The sequence below is a fragment of the Cherax quadricarinatus genome, chromosome 68, assembly GCF_038502225.1.
Source record: "Cherax quadricarinatus isolate ZL_2023a chromosome 68, ASM3850222v1, whole genome shotgun sequence".
In the NCBI taxonomy this organism is placed as follows: Eukaryota; Metazoa; Arthropoda; class Malacostraca; order Decapoda; family Parastacidae; genus Cherax; species Cherax quadricarinatus.
Window position 1 is genome coordinate 24,188,324 of NC_091359.1, and position 23,824 is coordinate 24,212,147.

Consider the following 23,824-nt stretch of genomic DNA (forward strand, 5'->3'; position numbering starts at 1 on the left):
ACAACCTATACAGATGTGACAGATTGTACAGGCAAAAGGGCGGGGTTGGCCTGTGCATTGCAGAGTCACTTGTTTGCACAGAACTGCTTAATGCCTCAAATGATGTAGTGGAAGTTTTAGCAGTAAAGGTCGAGAACCAAAACCTAGTCATTGTGGTAGTCTACAAGCCTCCGGATGCAACATCCCAGCAATTCCAGGAACAGCTGTTAAAAAATGACCACTGTCTGGAAAATCTTCCAGCTCCTGCACCCAACATCTTGCTCCTGGGGGATTTCAACTTAAGGCACCTAAAATGGAGGAATATAGCAAATAATATTGTTGCAGTAATAACACCAGGAGGCAGCTCTGATGAAAACTCACACTCACACGAGCTTTTAAATCTCTGCACAAAATTCAATTTAAACCAGCAAATAATAGAGCCTACTAGACTGGAGAATACACTAGACCTCATCTTCACTAACAATGATGATCTGATAAGAAATGTCACCATATCAAAAACAATATACTCAGATCACAAAATAATTGAGGTTCAGACATGTATGCGTGGAGCCCCAGACCGACATAATGAGACTAGTCACGAGGGAGCATTCACCAAATTCAACTTCAATACCAAAAACAAAGTGGGACCAAGTAAACCAAGTCCTAACCGATATAACCTGGGAAGATATACTAAGCAACACAGACCCCAACTTATGCATAGAACAGATTAACTCGGTGGCACTCGATGTATGCACAAGGCTTATTCCTCTAAGAAAAAGGAGGAGTAGATGTAAAATAGAAAGAGACAGGCGCTCCCATTACAGAGAAATAGCAAGCATCGAACTTAAGCTAAAAGAATCCTTTAGGAGTCAGGAATCGCGAGAAGAACTAAAAGCCATAAATGAAATCGAAAGAAACCCAAAGTATTTTTTCTCCTATGCCAAATCAAAATCGAGAACAACGCCCAGTATTGGGCCCCTACTTAAACAAGATGGGTCCTACACAGATGACAGCAAGGAAATGAGTGAGCTACTCAAGTCCCAATATGACTCAGTTTTTAGCAAGCCGCTAACCAGACTGAGAGTCGAAGATCAAAATGAGTTTTTTATGAGAGAGCCACAAAATTTGATTAACACAAGCCTATCCGATGTTATCCTGACGCCAAATGACTTCGAACAGGCGATAAATGACATGCCCATGCACTCTGCCCAAGGGCCAGACTCATGGAACTCTGTGTTCATCAAGAACTGCAAGAAGCCCCTATCACGAGCCTTTTCCATCCTATGGAGAGGGAGCATGGACACGGGGGTCGTCCCACAGTTACTAAAAACAACAGACATAGCCCCACTCCACAAAGGGGGCAGTAAAGCAACAGCAAAGAACTACAGACCAATAGCACTAACATTCCATATCATAAAAATCTTTGAAAGGGTCCTAAGAAGCAAGATCACCACCCATCAAGAAACCCATCAGTTACACAACCCAGGGCAACATGGGTTTAGAACAGGTCGCTCCTGTCTGTCTCAACTATTGGATCACTACGACAAGGTCCTAAATGCACTAGAAGACAAAAAGAATGCAGATGTAATATATACAGACTTTGCAAAAGCCTTCGACAAGTGTGACCATGGCGTAATAGCGCACAAAATGCGTGCTAAAGGAATAACAAGAAAAGTCGGTCGATGGATCTATAATTTCCTCACTAACAGAACACAGAGAGTAGTCGTCAACAGAGTAAAGTCCGAGGCAGCTACGGTGAAAAGCTCTGTTCCACAAGGCACAGTACTTGCTCCCATCTTGTTCCTCATCCTCATATCCGACATAGACAAGGATGTCAGCCACAGCACCGTGTCTTCCTTTGCAGATGACACCCGAATCTGCATGACAGTGTCTTCCATTGCAGACACTGCAAGGCTCCAGGCGGACATCAACCAAATCTTTCAGTGGGCTGCAGAAAACAATATGAAGTTCAACGATGAGAAATTTCTATTACTCAGATATGGTAAACATGAGGAATTTAAATCTTCATCAGAGTACAAAACAAATTCTGGCCACAAAATAGAGCGAAACACCAACGTCAAAGACCTGGGAGTGATCATGTCGGAGGATCTCACCTTCAAGGACCATAACATTGTATCAATCGCATCTGCTAGAAAAATGACAGGATGGATAATGAGAACCTTCAAAACTAGGGAGGCCAAGCCCATGATGACACTCTTCAGGTTACTTGTTCTATCTAGGCTGGAATATTGCTGCACACTAACAGCACCTTTCAAGGCAGGTGAAATTGCCGACCTAGAAAATGTACAGAGAACTTTCACGGCGCGCATAATGAGATAAAACACCTCAATTACTGGTAGCGCTTGAGGTTCCTAAACCTGTATTCCCTGGAACGCAGGAGGGAGAGATACATGATTATATACACCTTGAAAATCCTAGAGAGACTAGTACCGAACTTGCACACGAAAATCACTCACTACGAAAGCAAAAGACTTGGCAGACGATGCACCATCCCCCCAATGAAAAGCAGGGGTGTCACTAGCACGTTAAGAGACCATACAATAAGTGTCAGGGGCCCGAGACTGTTCAACTGCCTCCCAGCACACATAAGGGGGATTGCCAACAGACCCCTGGCAGTCTTCAAGCTGGCACTGGACAAGCACCTAAAGTCAGTTCCTGATCAGCCGGGCTGTGGCTCGAACGTTGGTTTGCGTGCAGCCAGCAGCAACAGCCTGGTTGATCAGGCTCTGATCCACCAGGAGGCCTGGTCACAGACCGGGCCGCGGCGGCGTTGACCCCATGGAACTCTCTCCAGGTAAACTCCAGGTAAACTCCAGGTACCTTTTTTTTTTCTCGTATACTCTATGTTTCACCTTGTTCTTCATAGACACATCTGCCATGTCTGCTCCCTAACATCTTCCCTCGGTCTGATATCCAACTTTTCAATGCCTATACTCATTTGTTACTCTTTCACCTTATTCTTACGTATGTTTACTTTTGAATTCATTATTTTTGTATTCCCTCCCAAATTCCTCCACCAACCTTTGCAACTTCTCTTCAGAATCTCCAAGAAGAACTGTATCATCAGCAAAGAGCAATTGTTAACCCACACTTGGTGTCAAATTCATTATCTTTTAATTCCGCACCTCTCCCCAACACTCTAGTATTCACTTCTTTACAACCCCATCTATAAACATGTTAAAACAACCGTAGAGACATTACACATCCCAAAGGTCTTCTGTTACTGGAAAAATAATCCTCCCCTCTTCTACATACCTTAACCTGAACCTAAGTATCTGCATAAACACTTTACTTTTAGTAACCTATTACTAATTCCATACATTTGCAACTTTGGTACAAAGGTTCCCTATCTACTCTATCATGCCTTTTCTAAATCCATTAGAATTAAATACTACAAGTAGTTTCTTACCAGTGGCTAACGCGTCAGTCTGGAATTTTATGACTCTCTGATCGCGGGTTCTAACCCTCCCATGGTATGGTTTGTTTGTAATCGTGTCATTACGATTTCGTGAGTCAGGTTAAGCACTAATTCCGCCATTCTAGACGCCGTCTTCTCAGAAAAGCTTAACGTTAATGCAAACTTTATTTTTGCCTATTTGATTCTTTTAATGAACAAGATAAGATAAGATAAGATAAGATTTCGTTCGGATTTTTAACCCTGGAGGGTTAGCCACCCAGGATAACCCAAGAAAGTCAGTGCGTCATCGAGGACTGTCTAACTTATTTCCATTGGGGTCCTTAATCTTGTCCCCCAGGATGCGACCCACACCAGTCGACTAACACCCAGGTACCTATTTGCTGCTAGGTGAACAGGGCAACAGGTGTAAGGAAACGTGTCGAAATGTTTCCACCCGCCGGGAATCGAACCCGGGCCTTCCGTGTGTGAAGCGGGAGCTTTAGCCACCAGGCTATTTATATTATATTTTATTTATTTATATTATATTTTAGAATACTTGTGAAGGTAACATTTTAGGATGCACCTTATGGGGAATCTTTGTTTCTTTGTGTTAAACCACAGATATCTCTGATGAACACCAGTGTGAGTAAATAGTTAACTGGTCATCATAATAATAAAATCCGTGTCAAGGAACACCGTGTTGTTTCCTGATAAATAAATCACTACCACAACTCTTCACATTGTTCCTGAAAAATAAACCACAACAAAGACCCCTAACACTTTTGCTGACCAATAAACCACTACCCTTCACACTGTTACTGACCTATAAACCACTACCCTTCACACTGTTACTGACCAATAAACCACTATCCTTCACACTGTTACTGACCAATATTCTTGACTGGAGGTGAACAGATCAACAGCAACCTTAATAACAATCCTTTTGTAGTCGAAACACTAACAATCAGTAGCACCAACACTAACAATCAGTAGCACCAACACGAACAATCAGTAGCACCAACACTAACAATCAGTAGCACCAAAACGAACAATCGGTAGCACCAACACTAACAATCAGTAGCACCAACACAAACAGTAGCACCAACACTAACAATCAGTAGCACCAACACTAACAATCAGTAGCACCAACACTAACAATCAGTAGCACCAACACTAACAATCAATAGCACCAACACTAACAATCAGTAGCACCAACACTAACAATCAGTAGCACCAACACTAACAATCAATAGCACCAACACTAACAATCAGTAGCACCAACACTAACAATCAGTAGCACCAACACTAACAATCAATAGCACCAACACTAACAATCAGTAGCACCAACATTAACAATCAGTAGCACCAACACTAACAATCAGTAGCACCAACACTAACAATCAGTAGCACCAACACGAACAATCAGTAGCACCAACACTAACAATCAGTAGCACCAACACTAACAATCAGTAGCACCAACACTAACAATCAATAGCACCAACACTAACAATCAATAGCACCAACACTAACAATCAGTAGCACCAACACTAACAATCAGTAGCACCAACACTAACAATCAGTAGCACCAACACTAACAATCAGTAGCACCAACACTAACAATCAATAGCACCAACACTAACAATCAGTAGCACCAACACTAACAATCAGTAGCACCAACACTAACAATCAGTAGCACCAACACTAACAATCAGTAGCACCAACACTAACAATCAGTAGCACCAGCACTAACAATCGTTAGCACCAACACTAACAATCAGTAGCACCAACACTAACAATCAGTAGCATCAGCACTAACAATCGTTAGCACCAACACTAACAATCAATAGCACCAACACTAACAATCAATAATACCAACACTAACAATCAGTAGCACCAACACTAACAATCAGTAGCACCAACACTAACAATCAGTAGCACCAACGGTAACAATCAGTAGCACCAACACTAACAATCAGTAGCACCAACACTAACAATCAGTAGCACCAGCACTAACAATCGTTAGCACAAACATTAACAGTCAGTAGCACCAACAATAACAATCAGTAGCACCAACACTAGCAATCAGTAGCACCAACACTAACAATCAGTAGCACCAACACTAACAATCAGTAGCACCAACACTAGCAATCAGTAGCACCAACACTAACAATCAGTAGCACCAACACTAACAATCAGCTGCACCAACACTAACAATCAGTAGCACCAACACTAACAATCAGTAGCACCAACACTAACAATCAGTAGCACCAGCACTAACAATCGTTAGCACCAACACTAACAATCAGTAGCACCAACGCTAACAATCAGTAGCACCAACACTAACAATCAGTAGCACCAACACTAACAATCAGTAACACCAGCACTAACAATCGTTAGTACCAACACTAACAATTAATAGAACCAACACTAACAATCAGTAGCACCAACAATAACAATCAGTAGCACCAACAATAACAATCAGTAGCACCAACACTAACAATCAGCTGCACCAACACTAACAATCAATAGCACCAACACTAACAATCAGTAGCACCAACACTAACAATCAGCTGCACCAACACTAACAATCAATAGCACCAACACTAACAATCAGCAGCACCAACACTAACAATCAGTAGCACCAACACTAACAATCAGCTGCACCAACACTAACAATCAGTAGCACCAACACTAACAATCAATAGCACCAACACTAACAATCAGCAGCACCAACACTAACAATCAATAGCACCAACACTAACAATCAGTAGCACCAACACTAACAATCAGTAGCACCAACACTAACAATCAGTAGCACCAACACTAACAATCAGTAGCATCAACACTAACAATCAGCTGCACCAACACTATCAGTAGCACCAACACTAACAATCAGCAGCACCAACACTAACAATCAGTAGCACCAACACTAACAATCAGTAGCACCAACACTAGCAATCAGTAGCACCAACACTAACAATCAGTAGCACCAACACTAACAATCAGCTGCACCAACACTAACAATCAGTAGCACCAACACTAACAATCAGTAGCACCGACACTAACAATCAGTAGCACCCACACTAACAATCAGTAGCACCAACACTAACAATCGTTAGCACCGACACTAACAATCAGTAGCACCAACACTAGCAATCAGTAGCACCAACACTAACAATCAGTAGCACCAACACTAACAATCAGCTGCACCAACACTAACAATCAGTAGCACCGACACTAACAATCAGTAGCACCAACACTAACAATCAGTAGCACCGACACTAACAATCAGTAGCACCCACACTAACAATCAGTAGCACCAACACTAACAATCGTTAGCACCAACACTAACAATAGCACCAACATTAACAGTCAGTAGCACCAACAATAACAATCTGTAGCACCAACACTAGCAAATAGTAGCATCAACATTAACAATCAGTAGCACCAACACTAACAATCAGTAGCACCAACACTAGCAATCAGTAGCACCAACACTAACAATCAGTAGCACCAACACTAACAATCAGTAGCACCAACACTAACAATCGTTAGCACCAACACTAACAATCAGTAGTACCAACATTAACAGTCAGTAGCACCAACACTAACAATCAGTAGCACCAACACTAACAATCAGTAGCACCAACACTAACAATCAGTAGCACCAACACTAACAATCAGTAGCACCAACACTAACAATCAGTAGCAACAACACTAACAATCAGCAGCACCAACAATAACAATCAATAGCACCAACATTAACACTCAGCAGCACCAACACTAACAATCAGTAGCACCAACACTAACAATCAGTAGCACCAACACTAACAATCAATAGCACCAACATTAACAGTCAGTAGCACCAACAATAACAATCAGTAGCACCAACACTAACAATCAGTAGCACCAACACTATCAGTAGCACCAACACTAGCAATCAGTAGCACCAACACTAACAATCAGTAGCAACAACACTAACAATCAGTAGCACCAACACTAACAATCAGTAGCACCGACACTAACAATCAGTAGCACCAACAATAACAATCAGTAGCACCTGTGCAACATCTGGGAATGTTTATTGTAGACGTTTCGCCATCCAGTGGCTTTATTAATACAAATTCCTGGACATAACTTGAAGACAGGAGAACTATGTACAGAAGATGAGGTAATCAGTCCCTCAACCTAGCAGTAGGTGCGAAGAACACCGTAGTCGTGGAGATTCTGAAGCAGTAGGTGCTCTTCGCACCTATTGCTAGGTTGAGGGACTGATTACCTTACCTCATCTTCTGTACATAGTTCTCCTGTCGTCAATTTATGTCCTGGAATTTGTATTGATAAAGCCACTGGATCTCGAAACGTCTACAATAAAGATACCCAGATGTTGCACATGTGTCTCAATTTCATCTTGTCGGTATTGTATACCATTCTTGTACAATCAGCAGCACCAACACTAGCAATCAGTAGCACCAACACTAACAATCAGTAGCACCAACACTAACAATCAGCTGCACCAACACTATCAGTAGCACCAACACTAACAATCAGTAACACCAACACTAGCAATCAGTAGCACAAGAGTAACAATTAATAACACCAACTCTAACACTCAATAGCACCTACACAATCAGAACTACCAACACAATTAGCAGCAGCAATACTCACTGGCTGTTATAACAGCTGCTGTTGAAGATGCTGCTGATTGTAATTACAATCAGCAGCACCATTCAACAGGTGCTGTAAGACCCCTAGGGGTATAGCACTTCCCGATAAATAAAATGATAGTAACACAACAATGATGGACGGATTCTGGTGTTATCTACGTAGGGAAGGCAGCTTTGTTTGTACTGTGGCAGAAGGCATCCTTGTTTGTACTGTAGTGGAAGGCATCCTTGTTTGTACAGTGAGGGAAGGCATCCTTGTCTGTACCGTGGTGGAAGGTATCCTTGTTGGTACTGTAGAGGAAGGCATCCTTGATTGTACTGTGGTGGAAGATATCCTTGTTTGTACTGTGGTGGAAGATATCCTTGTTTGTAATGTGGGGAAGGCATCCTTGTTTGTACTGTGGGGGAAGATATCCTTGTTTGTACTGTGGGGGAAGGCATCCTTGTTTGTACTGTAGTGTTTGTAAAGTTATTCTTGCTGATCCTTGTTTGTACTCTGGTGGAAGATATCCTTGTTTGTACTGTGGGGGAAGGCATCCTTGTTTGTACTCTGATGGAAGATATCCTTGTTTGTACTGTGGGGGAAGGCATCCTTGTTTGTACTCTGGTGGAAGGCATCCTTGTTTGTACTGTAGTGGAAGGCATCCTTGTTTGTACTATGGGGGAAGATATCCTTGTTTGTACTGTGGGGGAAGGCATCTTTGTTTGTACTCTGGTGGAAGATATTCTTGTTTGTACTGAGGGGGAAGGCATCCTTGTTTGTTCTCTGGTGGAAGATATCCTTGTTTGTACAGTGAGGGAGGGCATCCTTGTTTGTACTCTGGTGGAAGATATCCATGTTTGTACTGTGGTGGAAGATATCCTTGTTTGTACTCTGGTGGAAGATATCCTTGTTTGTACTGTGGTGGAAGGCATCCTTGTTTGTACTGTGGGGGAACGCATCCTTGTTTGTACTCTGGTGGAAGGCATAGTTGTTTGTACTGTAGTGGAAGGCATCCTTGTTTGTACTGTGGGGGAAGGCATCCTTGTCTGCACTGTGGTGGAAGGCATCCTTGTTTGTACTGTAGAGGAAGGCAGCGTAGTATATACTATGGGGGAAGACATCCTTGTTTGTACTGTGGTGGAAGGCATCCATGATATACCGTCATGGAAGGCATCCATGATGTACCATGATGGATGGCATCCATGATGTACCGTGATGGAAGGCATCTATGGTGTACCATGATGAAAGACATCCATGATGTACCACAATGGGAGGCATTCTTGAAGTACCGTGATGGAAGGAATCCATAATGTACCGTGACGGAAGGCATCCGTGATGTACCGTGGTGGCTCGTACGTTGGTTTGCGTGCAGCCAACAGTAACAGCCTGGATGATCAGGCTCTGATTCACCAGGAGGCCTGGTCACAGACCGGGCCGCGGGGGCGTTGACCCCCGGAACTCTCTCCAGGTAAACTCCAGGTGGAAGGCATCCACGATGTACCGCGATGGAAGGCATTCTTGATGTACCGTGATGGAAGACATCCATATGTTCCGTGGGGGAAGGCATTTTGATGCACCGTGATGGAAGGCATCCATTATATACAGTGATGGAAGGCATCCATAATGTACTCTGATGGCAGGCATCCTTGAAGTACCATGATGGAAGGCATTCGTGATGTACCGTGGTGGAAGGCATCCGTAATGCACCGTGATGGAAGGCATTCTTGATGTACCATGATGGAAGGCATCCGTGATGTACCGTGATGGAAGGCATCCATGATGTACCATGATGGAAGGCATCCATGATGTACCATGTTGAAAGGCATCCATGGTGTACCATGATGGAAGGCATCCATGATGTACCATGATGGAAGGCATCCATGATGTACCATGTTGAAAGGCATCCATGGTGTACCATGATGGAAGGCATCCATGATGTACCATGATGGAAGGCATCCATGATGTACCGTGATGGAAGGCATCCATGATGTACCATGATGGAAGGCATCCATGATGTACCATGATGGAAGGCATCCATGATGTACCATGATGGACGGCGTCCATGATGTACCATGATGGAAGACACCCATGATGTACCATGATGGATGGCATCCATGATGTACCATGATGGATGGCATCCATGATGTACCATGATGTACCATGATTGAAGGCATCCATGATGTACCATGATGGAAGGCATCCATGATGTACCATGATGGAAGGTATCCATGATGTGCCATGATGGAAGGCATCCATGATGTACCGTGATGGAAGGCATCCATGATGTACCATGATGGAAGGCATCCATGATGTACCGTGATGGAAGGCATCCATGATGTACCGTGATGGAAGGCATCCATGATATACCGTGATGGAAGGCATCCATGATGTACCATGATGGAAGGCATCCATGATGTACCGTGATGGAAGGCATCCATTATGTACCATGATAGAAAACATCCATGATGTACCATGATGGAACGCGTCCATGATGTACCATGATGGAAGGCATCCATGATGTACCATGATGGATGGCATCCATGATGTACCATGATAGAAGGCATCCATGATGTACCATGATGGAAGGCATCCATGATGTACCATGATGGAAGGCATCTATGATGTACCATGATGGAAGGCATCCATGATGTACCATGATAGAAAACATCCATGATGTACCATGATTTAAAGCGTCCATGATGTACCATGATGGAAGGCATCCATGATGTACCATGATGGATGGCATCTATGATGTACCATGATGGAAGGCATCCATGATGTACCATGATGGAAGGCATCCATGATGTACCATGATGGAAGGCATCCATGATGTACCATGATGGAAGGCATCCATGATGTACCATGATGGAAGGCATCCATGATGTACCATGATGGAAGGCATCCATGATGTACCATGATGGAAGGCATCCATGATGTACCATGATGGAAGGCATCCATGATGTACCATGATGGAAGGCATCCATGATGTACCATGATGGAAGGCATCCATGATGTATCGCGATGGAAGGCATCCATGATGTACCATGATGGAAGACATCCATGATGTACCATGATGGAAGGCATCCATGATGTACCATGATGGAGGGCATCCATGATGTTCCATGATGGATGGCATCCAGGATGTACCATGATGGAAGGCATCCATGATGTACCATGATGGAAGGCATCCATGATGTACCATGATGGAAGGCATCCATGATGTACCATGATGGAAGGCGTCCAAGGATGGAAGGCATCCATGATGTACCATGATGGAAGGCATCCATGATGTACCATGATGGAAGGCATCCATGATGTACCATGATGGAAGGCATCCATGATGTACCATGATGGACGGCATCCATGATGTACCATGATGGAAGGCATCCATGATGTACCATGATGGAAGGCATCCATGATGTACCATGATGGACGGCATCCATGATGTACCATGATGGATGGCATCCATGATGTACCATGATGGAAGGCATCCATGATGTACCATGATGGAAGGCATCCATGATGTACCATGATGTAAGGCATCCATGATGTACCATGATGGAAGGCATCCATGATGTACTATGATGGAAGGCATCCATGATGTACCATGATGGAAGGCATCCATGATGTACCATGATGGAAGGCATCCATGATGTACCATGATGGAAGGTATCCATGATGTACCATGATGGACGGCATCCATGATGTACCATGATGGAAGGCATCCATGATGTACCATGATGGACGGCATCCATGATGTACCATGATGGATGGCATCCATGATGTACCATGATGGATGGCATCCATGATGTACCATGATGGAAGGCATCCATGATGTACCATGATGGAAGGCATCCATGATGTACCATGATGGACGGCATCCATGATGTACCATGATGGATGGCATCCATGATGTACCATGATGGAAGGCATCCATGATGTACCATGATGGAAGGCATCCATGATGTACCATGATGGAAGGCATCCATGATGTACCATGATGGAAGGCATCCATGATGTACCATGATTGAAGGCATCCATGATGTACCATGATGGAAGGCATCCATGATGTACCATGATGGAAGGCATCCATGATGTACCATGATTGACGGCATCCATGATGTACCATGATGGAAGGCATCCATGATGTACCATGATGGAAGGCATCCATGATGTACCATGATGGACGGCATCCATGATGTACCATGATGGATGGCATCCATGATGTACCATGATGGAAGGCATCCATGATGTACCATGATGGAAGGCATCCATGATGTACCGTGATGGAAGGCATCCATGATGTACCATGATGGAAGGCATCCATGATGTACCATGATGGAAGGCATCCATGATGTACCATGATGGAAGGCATCCATGATGTACCGTGATGGAAGGCATCCATGATGTACCATGATGGACGGCATCCATGATGTACCATGATGGATGGCATCCATGATGTACCATGATGGAAGGCATCCATGATGTACCATGATGGAAGGCATGATGGAAAGGCATCCATGATGTACCATGATGGAAGGCATCCATGATGTACCATGATGGAAGGCATCCATGATGTACCATGATGGAAGGCATCCATGATGTACCATGATGGAAGGCATCCATGATGTACCATGATGGAAGGCATCCATGATGTACCGTGATGGAAGGCATCCATGATGTACCATGATGGACGGCATCCATGATGTACCATGATGGATGGCATCCATGATGTACCATGATGGAAGGCATCCATGATGTACCATGATGGAAGGCATACATGATGTACCGTGATGGAAGGCATCCATGATGTACCATGATGGAAGGCATCCATGATGTACCATGATGGAAGGCATCCATGATGTACCATGATGGAAGGCATACATGATGTACCGTGATGGAAGGCATCCATGATGTACCATGATGGAAGGCATCCATGATGTACCATGATGGAAGGTATCCATGATGTACTGTTATGGAAGGCATCCATGATGTATCATGATGGAAGGCATCCATGATGTACCATTATGGAAGGCATCCATGATGGCATCTTTGTTGCGAGTATATATATATATATATATATATATATATATATATATATATATATATATATATATATATATATATATATATATATATATATATATATAAATACTCACCCTGATTCCAAATGTTATAATATTTCTTATAATCATTATAATTCGTAGTGTTATAATATTAACGCTTCATTACTGTTCTTTTTTATTCTCCTTTAAACAATTCACAGTGAAGATCGGTAACGTTTTTAGTAGCTGATAGTTTTTCGTAGTTGTTGCATTTATACTCACCTATTTGTGGTTGCAGGGGTAGAGTCACAGCTCCTGGCCCCGCATCTTCGCTGGTCGCTACTAGGTCCACTCTCTCCTTGCTCCATGAGATTTATCGTATCTCTTCTTAAAACTATGTATGGATCCTAACTCCACTATATCACTCTTCAGATTGTGTCACTTTCTGACAACTCTGTGACTGAAGAAATACTTCCTGACATCCCTTTGACTCATCTGAATCTTCAACTTCCAATTGTTTCCGTGTCTCATCTCTGGAACATCCTCTCTCTGTCCACCTTATCTATTCCTTGCAGTATTTTTTATGTCGTTATCATGTCTCTCCTAACCCTCCTGTCCTCTTTAGCTCTGGAACTAGCGTTGTTGCAAATCTTTGCATTTTCTCTAATTTCTTGACGTGCTTGACTAGGTGTGGGTTCCAAACTGGTGCTGCATACTCCAGTATGAGCCTGATGTACACGGTGTACAGTGTCTTGAACGATTCCTAACTGAGGTATCGGATTGCTATTCTCAGGTTTGCCAGGCGCCCATATGCTGCAGCAGTTATCTGGTTGATGTTTATTTCCGGAGACGTGCTCGGTATTATACTCACCCCAAGATCTTTCTCCTTGAGTGAGGTTTAGAGTCTTTGGGCACCTATCCCATACTCTGTCTGCAGTCTTCTTTACCCTTCCCCGATCTTCATGACTTTGCATTTGGCGGGGTTAAATTCGAGTAGCCACATATACCAGAAATAGCACTGGTCCTAGGACTGACCCCTGTGGGAACCCGCTCGTCACAGGCGCCCACTGTGATACCTCATCACGTACCATGACTCATTATTGCCTCCCTGTCAGGTATTCTCTGATCCATTGCAGTGCCCTCCCTGTTATATGTGCCTGATCCTCTAGCTTCTGCACTAATCTCTTGTGAGGAACTGTGTCGAAGGCCTTCCTGCAGTCCAAGAAAATGTAATCAACCCACCCCTCTCACTCGTGTCTCACTTCTGTTACCTTGTCATAAAACTCCAGAAGGTTTGTGACACAGGATTTGCCTTCCATGAATCCGTGCTGGTTGTTGTTGATTAACTTGTTCAGTTCCAGGTGCTCCACCACTCTCCTCCTGATAATCTTCTACATGACTTTGCATACTATACACGTCAGGGACACTGGTCTATAGTTTAGTGCCTCGTTTCTATCTACTTTCTTAAATGGGGACTACATTTGCCGTCTTCCATATCTCAGGTAGTTGCCCAGATTCAAGGGATTTGTTAAAAAGTGTGGTTAGTGGCACACAGCATCTCTGCTTCCTCTCTAAGGAGCCACAGAGAGATTTTGTCTGGTCCCACCGCCTTTGAGGTATCAAGGTCACTTAACAGCTTCTTCACCTCCTCCTCAACAGCGACAGTCTTGTCACCATTTCTATTTGAATGATTACAGAATTAAAACTGATCGTTCATTGATAATTATACAAGGTAATTATTGCAGCGTAATATTACGTTGTAAGAAAAGTGACCAAACGTAATGAAATCCAAGATAACCCAAGTTGAAATAACCTAACATAATCTAAGGTAATCTACAGTGGTACAGTAGATTACCTTAGGTATGCAAAAAAATGCGTCAAATTTTATCATAAAGAGTCAATTTAAATACGATAGAGATAGCGTTTGGTCTACATCTGGTGGTGGTGATTTAACCTGCCAAAGATACTTGTAACCCAGCCGGAGCCGGGCGGTAGTGACATCCAAGAGTCTGCTTATTTTGTTGGATGCACCATAGACATGTGGCTCCTCCTGCATGATAGAATGATGATAGATGGACTCACTGGTGTCAATCTCCATGAGCCTTAAGTCCATAAAATTCAGCTGAAGTTCTTTTCGTATTATTGTTCTCAAACTACTACCTGACAAGCCAAGATTGTAATCTACTCCCTCTTTGAAAGCATACAGCTTAGCCAATTTATCAGTTCTATCATGCATCTGAAGACCAATGTGAGATGGAATCCACAGCATGTGCACTCTGACTCCACTGTCCACAATCCTGTGTCTGGCTTCTGACACAAGCATGCCACAATTTATGCTTAATGAGTTGAGAGCATTTATGGATGACAGAGAATCAGTTACAATTAAACTGTCAATCTTTGATACATAGATGCCAACAGTGTCTTTGTTTTTCTTCACCGTGATTGGTGCGTTGTGTCAATGGCTGCCGTGTGGTTAACCAAAATAACAGTCTACAAATACATTTTTTTTTTTTGCCGGGTATAGATATCATGGTTGTATTTGATAAAAGTAAGTAATGTGTGAGTTTTTACAAGAACCTTATCGCTATAACAGCAGTATATAGAAGTTGCAGTCAGATTTAAATTATATAGGTACATTTTTTATATATAGGAGAAAATGACACATCGCAATATTCGTACCTTAAGTAGTATTGTCTGCTCTTCCCCTACACATGGCTGTAGAATAGTTCATCTTGAAAGCAAGTTACATTTGCTTTAGTGTGATATTACTTTAACCAATGTCTTTGCTCTTGCGAACAGACCAACTTTTCCAGTGTTTTTCTTGAGGTGAGGAGGAGGGAGGGAGAGATAGAAGCCTCTATTAACTTACAAGCATTAAATGCATCTTGACAATAAGTGCCAAGTAATACTTTATCCTGGAACTGCCCCTAAGGTGTGTCCGTCTTCCCAACAGACCGTACGAGACCTGTGGATGGTACTGCTGGCCCTGGATTGAGCATCTTTTGTGAACCCACTAACAAGTCATCATCACCAGTAGTCACCCGTCAGCAGTCACCGTCGCCACGTCATGTCTACGTCGTCCAGTCACTCGTCGTCGACAGATACCTGTTGTCAACAGTCACTTGTCGCCAACAGTATACAGTTGTCAACAGATGCCTTCTGTCAATCATCACACAGTGTTCACAGTCACTTGTAGACAACAGGCACTCTGAACCAAGCATGACCCTCTCTGTCGCAGGCGTCTCTTACAGCCTCGATGTCCTTGTGTTTCACTTCATCGTGACACTTAGAGCCTAAGGCTAAATAAGAATTGCCAAATAGCAAAATAAACTCGGAACTATGTAGCATTATGTTAGTGTTAATTAAGTGATATGGTTGGAATCATACACTAGTAGAGCACAGAAACACTGCCTCATGTTTGTAGTAGTTAAAAGGCTTCAACAGTGTCAACAAACTTGATCATTTTGACCCAGCGAGTGAAAGAAGTCGAACTGTAACTTGAACTTAGAAAATAAAGCAAGATTCTAGATCTGCTAGTTTTAGAGATTATCATACGACTCTATTCTCGGACTAAGTAGAGTGCCATTTTTCGCAGTTTTTCAAATGTAGTATTCGGAATTGGGTGAAGGAACCAGTATAAAGGATGATCAAGAAGTGATAAGTGCTGTGGCTTGGAATGAAAAATGTGGTGATATCAAGGTTATATCTGTTATTTTCTGAACCAGTGATCTGTTAACGAAGAATGCAAGTACACTTCTGTTGTGGTCGTAAAGTATTTAAACTCTTTTAGAGACACAAAATACTCTTTCGTGAACGCCAAAAAAAAAAAAAATGTATTTATTTGAATGTATCGACACTTTTAAAATATTTAGCTACTGATCTTTAAAAAAAATTGATAAAAAAATAAACACGGCTGGAATTTCATCTAACCTTCCGTGTTGAGTTCTCGCAAGACTGGATAAATACGTTACTCTTATTACTCCCATAAATTCCTACGGATTTAAGTAATTGTGAATTCAAATCGAAATTTTTTATATTACCACAGGTACTCTACTAAAATTATAGCCCCTGTGATCACTACTGAGGCGCTGGTGATGAATACATCGCTAGGTCAGTCGAATTAAACACCGATAGGTCTTAGGAGTAGCGGGACATACCTCACCCTCGATTATGTGGATTTAACATTCCTTACAAGAGTTTTCTCTACAGAGTGTACTTCATTATTGCGAAAGCTCTTGGAACTTTGCGTTTTTCACTAGTTAGTTGACATTAGTGTACGTAAATTGAAAACGATAATTAGGTAATTGTCAAGCACTTATGACGACTTGAATATATTGTGGTAACTAAAATATACAGAATGATTAATTCCTCATGCTCATTACCGTACAACGATTTATAAATTTGTTACACTTATCCAGAGTGAAAGTGTTCTTCATATTTTGCATAGAATTATAGAGAAAACAATTCGATGTTCAAGGTAAAAATTATATATGATGTCATTACGAAGAATGAGAGGTATCTCGAGGCTTTCCTCTCTTCTAAGCTAGATTTATTGGCACAATTTCGTCTTCAAACAACAGGCCAAGATTCTAGGCCAAGATTCCAGGCCAAGATTCCAGGCCAAGATTCCTGGCCAAGATTCCAGGCCAAGATTCCATTATTTGTCGAATATTCTGTGGTATAACTCGAGGAGAGTTTTCGCAATCTGTCTCCAAAAGTGTCTGTGAAAAATCTAGAAAAAATCCTAAGATTTAAATATTCGAGAAACTGATATGTGTATATGTGTATATTAAGAAAAAAAAATATTTTGATAGAAAATTCTTTAAAATCTGGAAATTATTTTGCCAAACAGTGTAAATCTCTGGGACCCGATCAATTTTAACCCTCCATATCACAAACTGGAATAAGTAATTTTAGATCGTACCTGTAGTCAAATATTACCACTAACTGTTGTCCAAGTTGGAAATATGTGGAAATGATACATATATCAGCAGATATTATACAGCTGGTTATCTTGCATGATATTCAGAGAACTATCAAGTCGTAGCCCTGTGCACTTAACACTTTACTGTTCAAGCTACTGATCACCTCGAGTGTTAGTGAATGCAATGTGCCTCTTGTCACGGACTTCTAGATATACATCAATAACATTTTGTCGTTACTGATAACAAGTTTACATTTATAAGCGCCAATAAACCTTCGTGCTTGCAACATTCCAATATCAATGTTTATGCCATGAAAAAAAATATATTTCTATCACATTTATACAGCCAACTTACATTGCTTTAGCCGTTTTTTGTAATGTTTGTCACTATTAAGAATAAGACCAAAAGATAACTGAGAACAAGATCAATAAACAGCAAAGGTAGAAATGTGAAATGTGTACAAAACATAGGTGTGTACCAACGATACGGGATGTCGGCACCAGCAGGATGGTTTGCCATCGTCACCAGCAGGATGATTCGACAAAGGTAAATCAAGGATACCTTAACAAAGGTGACATAGAAATGCAGATTCACTGCTGAAGTTGCCCATAATCAATGTTCAGATCATTTGTTTTGCAATTATGATTTTTTAAAGTGCAAAGGAAACGTAAACCAGTCTGGTGAAAATTAGAAGTGAGTGAAGATACCTATAGTGAAGTGAGTGAAGATACCTATAGTGAAGTGAGTGAAGATACCTAGCTGTATATTGAGCAATAAGCAGCTGTAGAGTGAGGAAAAAGTTTGTGTATTACGAAGAGACAAAGAAATAATTATCATTTAAAATATTTAAAACAAGTAGGAATTGAAGCATTGAAAAAATGAAATAATTAGAAAATACTAATTAGTTTATTCATGAAAGACAAGGCTTCCTCTTCAAGTGTTAGTATTTCGGGCCTTATTGTGTAGTCATTTGAGGGAAGGTCTATAATAACACAACCTGGGAGGTTTTTCGGTTTAAGGTGCATTTTTAGGGATCCATAGATTCAGAGAGTTAATCACAATTATATTTTTCACAATCTGGAAGCCAAACGACAATATAACAAATTGTGACGATCGAGTTGATCCTAAAATTCACGTTGCCAGTAGAGATAGTGTATATAGTGTTGCTTATGTCAACACGCTTGTCCATAACCTCATATTTTGATCCACTTTACAGTTATATGTCATCACTTATTTATATTTTTAGTTAGGTTATATTACTTTTGTAAATTTTCCATATCTAATATAAATTACCTGATTTTTATGTAAGGCAAGACTTTCTCCGAGCACATATGTATTCCCATCCATGTATTAACACAGTAGCAGACTGATGAAAGGTCATCCATCTAGACAGAGTCACGAGCATTATGCGATGGCGCAGGATTATTGAAAAAAACACTTAAATGGCCACTTTCTCATTGAACAAACACTTAAATGATCACTTTCTCATTGACCAAACACTTAAATGGCCACTTTCTCATTGAACAAACACTAAAATGATCACTTTCTCATTGACCAAACACTTAAATGGCCACTTTCTCATTGGCCAAACACTTAAATGGCCACTTTCTCATCGAATAAATATTTAAATGGCCACTTTCTCATTGAACAAACACTTAAATGGCCACTTTCTCACCGAATAAATATTTAAATGGTCACTTTCTCATTGAACAAACACTTAAATGACTATTTTCAGTTGAACAAGCACTGAAATGACTACTTTATATTAAAATCTGTCACGAAAAACAATGGTATATATTATTATTTACCATGAAGGTTATACCCAACTACAAACACTTAACAAACACAAAATGCAGTAATAAAGACAAACACAAACATAGCACCAGTAATAAAGACAAAAACAGCACCAGTAATAAAGACAAACACAAACATAGCAGCAGTAATAAAGACAAACACAAACATAGCACCAGTAATAAAGACAAACACAGCACCAGTAATAAAGACAAACACAAACATAGCACCAGTAATAAAGACAAAAACAGCACCAGTAATAAAGACAAACACAAACATAGCACCAGTAATAAAGACAAACACAAACATGACACCAGTAATAAAGACAAACACAAACATGACACCAGTAATAAAGACAAACACAAACATGGCACCAGTAATAAAGACAAAAACAGCACCAGTAATAAAGACAAACACAAACATGACACCAGTAATAAAGACAAACACACCTCAACACACTTAACCTCCACATCTTCATGACTGGAATATCTTAGACGAGTTTTTGGAGTCTCAGAGTCATTCACAATACGACATACAGTGTACGTCGAGGCCATCGTGAAATATGCAGCATGAGCGTGAAACCCTCCTGATCAAATATGTTAAAAAATAAAAGTGCAAAGGTTTGCAATGAGACTAGTCCTAGAAGTAAGGAGTATGAGATATGAGGAGAGACTGCAAGCATCTTGGGAACAAAACTGGAGAGACTGCAAGGATCTTGGGAACAAAACTGGAGAGACTGCAAGGATCTTGGGAACAAAACTGGAGAGACTGCAAGCATCATGGGAACAAAACTGGAGAGACTGCAAGGATCTTGGGAACAAAACTGGAGAGACTGCAAGGATCTTGGAAACAAAACTGGAGAGACTGCAAGGATCTTGGGAACAAAACTGGAGAGACTGCAAGGATCTTGGGAACAAAACTGGAGAGACTGCAAGCATCTTGGGAACAAAACTGGAGAGACTGCAAGCATCTTGGGAACAAAACTGGAGAGACTGCAAGGATCTTGGGAACAAAACTGGAGAGACTGCAAGGATCTTGGGAACAAAACTGGAGAGACTGCAAGCATCTTGGGAACAAAACTGGAGAGACTGCAAGGATCTTGGGAACAAAACTGGAAAGACTGCAAGGATCTTGGGAACAAAACTGGAGAGACTGCAAGGATCTTGGGAACAAAACTGGAAAGACTGCAAGCATCTTGGGAACAAAACTGGAAAGACTGCAAGGATCTTGGGAACAAAACTGGAGAGAATGCAAGGATCTTGGGAACAAAACTGGAGAGACTGCAAGCATCTTGGGAACAAAACTGGAGAGACTGCAAGGATCTTGGGAACAAAACTGGAGAGACTGCAAGGATCTTGGGAACAAAACTGGAGAGACTGCAAGCATCTTGGGAACAAAACTGGAAAGACTGCAAGGATCTTGGGAACAAAACTGGAGAGACTGCAAGCATCTTGGGAACAAAACTGGAAAGACTGCAAGCATCTTGGGAACAAAACTGGAAAGACTGCAAGCATCTTGGGAACAAAACTGGAGAGACTGCAAGGATCTTGGGAACAAAACTGGAGAGACTGCAAGGATCTTGGGAACAAAACTGGAAAGACTGCAAGCATCTTGGGAACAAAACTGGAGAGACTGCAAGGATCTTGGGAACAAAACTGGAGAGACTGCAAGGATCTTGGGAACAAAACTGGAGAGACTGCAAGGATCTTGGGAACAAAACTGGAAAGACTGCAAGCATCTTGGGAACAAAACTGGAAAGACTGCAAGCATCTTGGGAACAAAACTGGAGAGACTGCAAGCATCTTGGGAACAAAACTGGAAAGACTGCAAGCATCTTGGGAACAAAACTGGAGAGACTGCAAGCATCTTGGGAACAAAACTGGAAAGACTGCAAGCATCTAGGGAACAAAACTGGAAAGACTGCAAGCATCTTGGGAACAAAACTGGAAAGACTGCAAGCATCTTGGGAACAAAACTGGAGAGACTGCAAGCATCTTGGGAACAAAACTGGAGAGACTGCAAGGATCTTGGGAACAAAACTGGAGAGACTGCAAGGATCTTGGGAACAAAACTGGAGAGACTGCAAGGATCTTGGGAACAAAACTGGAAAGACTGCAAGCATCTCGGGAACAAAACTGGAGAGACTGCAAGCATCTTGGGAACAAAACTGGAAAGACTGCAAGAATCTTGGGAACAAAACTGGAAAGACTGCAAGCATCTTGGGAACAAAACTGGAAAGACTGCAAGCATCTTGGGAACAAAACTGGAGAGACTGCAAGCATCTTGGGAACAAAACTGGAAAGACTGCAAGCATCTTGGGAACAAAACTGGAGAGACTGCAAGCATCTTGGGAACAAAACTGGAGAGACTGCAAGCATCTTGGGAACAAAACTGGAGAGACTGCAAGCATCTTGGGAACAAAACTGGAGAGACTGCAAGCATCTTGGGAACAAAACTGGAGAGACTGCAAGGATCTTGGGAACAAAACTGGAGAGACTGCAAGCATCTTGGGAACAAAACTGGAGAGACTGCAAGGATCTTGGGAACAAAACTGGAGAGACTGCAAGCATCTTGGGAACAAAACTGGAGAGACTGCAAGGATCTTGGGAACAAAACTGGAGAGACTGCAAGCATCTTGGGAACAAAACTGGAGAGACTGCAAGGATCTTGGGAACAAAACTGGAGAGACTGCAAGCATCTTGGGAACAAAACTGGAGAGACTGCAAGGATCTTGGGAACAAAACTGGAGAGACTGCAAGCATCTTGGGAACAAAACTGGAGAGACTGCAAGGATCTTGGGAACAAAACTGGAGAGACTGCAAGCATCTTGGGAACAAAACTGGAGAGACTGCAAGCATCTTGGGAACAAAACTGGAGAGACTGCAAGCATCTTGGGAACAAAACTGGAGAGACTGCAAGCATCTTTGGAACAAAACTGGAAAGACTGCAAGCATCTTGGGAACAAAACTGGAGAGACTGCAAGCATCTTGGGAACAAAACTGGAGAGACTGCAAGGATCTTGGGAACAAAACTGGAGAGACTGCAAGCATCTTGGGAACAAAACTGGAGAGACTGCAAGGATCTTGGGAACAAAACTGGAGAGACTGCAAGCATCTTGGGAACAAAACTGGAGAGACTGCAAGGATCTTGGGAACAAAACTGGAGAGACTGCAAGCATCTTGGGAACAAAACTGGAGAGACTGCAAGGATCTTGGGAACAAAACTGGAGAGACTGCAAGCATCTTGGGAACAAAACTGGAGAGACTGCAAGCATCTTGGGAACAAAACTGGAGAGACTTCAAGCATCTTGGGAACAAAACTGGAGAGACTGCAAGGATCTTGGGAACAAAACTGGAGAGACTGCAAGGATCTTGGGAACAAAACTGGAGAGACTGCAAGGATCTTGGGAACAAAACTGGAGAGACTGCAAGGATCTTGGGAACAAAACTGGAGAGACTGCAAGGATCTTGGGAACAAAACTGGAGAGATTGCAAGCATCTTGGGAACAAAACTGGAGAGACTGCAAGGATCTTGGGAACAAAACTGGAGAGACTGCAAGCATCTTGGGAACAAAACTGGAGAGACTGCAAGCATCTTGGGAACAAAACTGGAGAGACTTCAAGCATCTTGGGAACAAAACTGGAGAGACTGCAAGGATCTTGGGAACAAAACTGGAGAGACTGCAAGGATCTTGGGAACAAAACTGGAGAGACTGCAAGGATCTTGGGAACAAAACTGGAGAGACTGCAAGGATCTTGGGAACAAAACTGGAGAGACTGCAAGGATCTTGGGAACAAAACTGGAGAGACTGCAAGGATCTTGGGAACAAAACTGGAGAGACTGCAAGCATCTTGGGAACAAAACTGGAGAGACTTCAAGCATCTTGGGAACAAAACTGGAGAGACTGCAAGGATCTTGGGAACAAAACTGGAGAGACTGCAAGCATCTTGGGAACAAAACTGGAGAGACTGCAAGCATCTTGGGAACAAAACTGGAGAGACTGCAAGGATCTTGGG

At 42.1% G+C, this 23,824-nt stretch overlaps 1 protein-coding gene across 1 annotated transcript in view; it reads left to right on the plus strand.

Moving 5' to 3' along the window:
* Positions 1 to 20,106, plus strand: part of LOC128697660 (uncharacterized) — a 134,507-nt gene extending 114,401 nt beyond the window's left edge. Inside the window, exon 2 of the mRNA XM_070099774.1 lies at positions 16,046 to 20,106. The gene's annotated coding sequence lies outside the window, so the exon portion shown is untranslated. The remainder of the gene's footprint in view (positions 1 to 16,045) is intronic.
* The last annotated feature ends 3,718 nt before the right edge of the window (positions 20,107 to 23,824 follow it).